We start from the raw sequence: 3,295 nt of genomic DNA, 5'->3' as shown, positions 1-3,295 counted from the left end.
GGCGCGGGCGGAGTGGTGTAGTGGCGCAAGCGAGGGTGTCGCACCCGGGCGCTGGGCGGCGTGAGGCCGGTAGAGCGAAGGCGAGGCGGCAGGCAGGGGGCCAGGCGAGCGCTGGGGCAGGGAGGCGGCGGTAGCCATTGCAGGCGGCTGCGCGAGAAGAAGAGCGGGGGCGGAGGAGGACGGGGGCGGTCGTGGCAAGGCGCCGGCCGGTGTGGCAGGGCGCCGCCAGGGGCGAGCGTGCATCAGGCGCAGAGGAGGCGGGCTGGAACAACGCGGCGGGCAGCGGTGGTTCACGCGCGGGCCAGCGGGCGCTGGCGAGCACAGCGGCGAGCTAAGCGCGCAGGGGAGGTGGTGGCCGGGCGCGGGTCGCGAGCGGACGGGGAGGCCGATGCGTGGCCTGCATGCGACGGACGAGGGTTAGGGGAGCGGTGAGCGGAGCGCTGACGCGGGGAGCAGCAGCAGGGAACAGTGCGGGTCGCGAGGCGCGGGTGACCGGGTAGACCGAGAGGTCGGCCGAAGTTCGAGCGCCGCGGGACAGCGCGGTAAGCGGCTACGGCACGACAGAGGGAAACGGAGGGGAATGAGAGCTCACACTGTGGGTGCACGGGGGCCGGTGACGGATTAGTAGCAGTAGCGCGCAGCAATGATGATGGACGACAGCGGCGACACGATGAAGAAGAGGGAGAAGGCGTCATCTTGGAGGTCGTCGGCGCCATCACGGCGGTGCAGACGGGGCCGCGGAGTACGGTGGTCCTTCTGGACACGCTAGCGGGTCTCAGGGTCGCCGAGGAGCACGCGGACGGCAAAGGTGACGGCGACAGCGGCGCGTCAAGCAGAGCGGCTTCGGGCGTCCACGGGCGTGGCGTCAACGGCAACAAGGCGCCGCGGCGGAGCTGATCTGGCGAGAGGGGGGAGGGAAGGAGGCGAGGTGGATCTGGGCATAGGAGAGGAATCGAGGAGACGAGGGGGTGTCCTTATCGTCCCCCGCCGGCGCCGGCGAGGTGGTCAGGGGCAACCCCTCCCATGTAGCGACGCGGTCGGTGGAACAGGGGAGGTGGGCGAAGGGAATGGTGGGCCGGTTGTGGCCAGCCCAGGGGGTTAGGGGCCGAAAGGCCCAGTTGGCCTAGGGTTTTCTTTTTGACTTTTTATTTCCTTTTTGTGTTTCTGTTTTATTTTGTTTTATTTATTTACACCTTAACTTAGTTTAAGTAAAAAGTAAAACTAGTTTCTAAACTAGTATTACTATTTATACCTCTTCCACAAAAAGCTTCGTACTCTAATAAATTAGTTTGTTATTTTAGAAATTATAAAAGGCATTTAGATAATTGTTTAAGCCATTGTTTTATTCACAAAGGGCATTTAGACATTTTGGAAAAATGTTATTTCACTACCAATATTATCAAAAGAATATTTGCCACATGATGAACATATTAGATTTCATGTCTGACAAATATGAACTTTTGACTTTAGATTCGATTTGAATTTGAATTGTGATTTGGATCAAGCGAAGATTAATAATAGTAACATGATGGCATGACACTAGGGGTGTTACAGTGGCCCCGTTGATGACCCCCTGATACTATAAAATCACATATTTCTAGAAAAAAATCAGGGAGAAAGAATTATCGCGATCCACGAGACGGAGCCGCTGCCAAGCCCTGTTCTTCCTCGGGAGGGCAAATCTGGAGTCCGTTTGGGGCTCCGGAGAGGGGGATCTTCGATCTTCGTCATCACCAACCTATCTCCATTGCCAATTCCATGATTCTCCCCACCGGGAGTGAGTAATTCCTTCGTAGGCTTGCTGGTCGGTGAGGAGTTGGGTGAGATTCATCATGTAATTGAGTTAGTTTTGTTAGGGCCCGATCCCTAGTATCCACTATGTTCTTAGATTGATGTTGCTATGATTTGCCATGCTTAATGCTTGTCACTTTGGGCCCGGGTGCCATGATTTCAGATCTGAACCGTTTATGAATTCATCATTCTATCCATGTTTTAGATCCGATCTTGCAAGTTATAGTCACCTACTACGGTTATGATCTAGCAACCCCGGAGTGACAACAACCGGGCCCACTCCCGGTGACGACCGTAGTTTGAGGAGTTCATGTATTCTCTGTGTGTTAATGCTTTATTCCGGTTCTCTATTAAAAGGAGGCCATAATATCCCTTGGTTTCCAATATGGACCCCGCTGCCACGGGAGGGTAGGACAAAAGATGGCATGCAAGTTCTTTTAATAAAGCTCGTATGACTATTTACGGAATAAATGCCTATATCGATTAACTGGAGCTAGTGTCGTATTGCCCTAGGTTATAACTGTCTCATGATGAATATCATCCAACAAGTAACCGATCCAATGCCTATGAATTTATCTTATAATGTTTCTGCTAAGTTACTTCTACTATCATCACTGTTACACTTGTTACAAATTACTGCTATCGTTGTTACTGTTACCGTTACTGCTGTCACTACTGTCAAAACTATCAAACTATTTTGCTACTGATCATATTGTTGCAGATAATTAATCTCCATGTGTGGTTGATTTGACAACTTAGCTACTAATACCTTCAAATATTCTTTTGCTCCCCTTGTGTCGAATCTATAAATTTGGGTTGAATACTCTATCCTTGAAAACTGTTGTGATCCCCTATACTTGTGGGTTATCAGCGCACTACATTGAGTTCCTGCGGGAGGAGGAGCGCCTCGTCGAGCACACAAAGAGCCTTACCACAGCCGTGCCGGCTGCACACGCTGACGCAGAGGCGAGGAATCAGGAGATCTACGAGCAGTCCGGCCACTTCGAGAGGGATCATCTGGAGCGGCAGTGGGCGTTCGAGCTGGCGAGCGTCGCTGAACGTGCAGCAGCGGTAGGCACCGTATTGCATTTCTCCAGCTTGTTGGTAGGCTCCTCCTCCTCCTCCTCTACCTCTTACTAAGCGCGCTCAGCAATGGAGAGGCTCCTGGAAGTAGCACGTAGCCTCTCCGTGGTAGTAGTAGTATTTAGGGGCTATTTTGTTCAGTTCATCTGACTATAGATGTGTGGTCGAACTGTACAACGTACTTAAAATTAGCTAGTATATATAGTTGAACTAGCTATTTCAGTACGTGGTTGGCAACAATTGGGGAAAAGTTTGGTCGGTTCAGCTGTCGAGTTGATCTGTTTGTATAAATTAAGAACGACTGCTTAACCTATGAATGAAATCTATGCTTAATTATTGAATTTTAGTTGCAAAAATTAGATCATGCTAGTGATTTCTAGCTGCATATTTTGACCAATCGCAGTGTTACAAGGATTGACAA

The sequence above is a fragment of the Triticum aestivum genome, chromosome 1A (genome assembly GCF_018294505.1).
Source record: "Triticum aestivum cultivar Chinese Spring chromosome 1A, IWGSC CS RefSeq v2.1, whole genome shotgun sequence".
Taxonomy (NCBI): Eukaryota; Viridiplantae; Streptophyta; class Magnoliopsida; order Poales; family Poaceae; genus Triticum; species Triticum aestivum.
Note: the sequence above shows the minus strand (reverse complement) of the source record.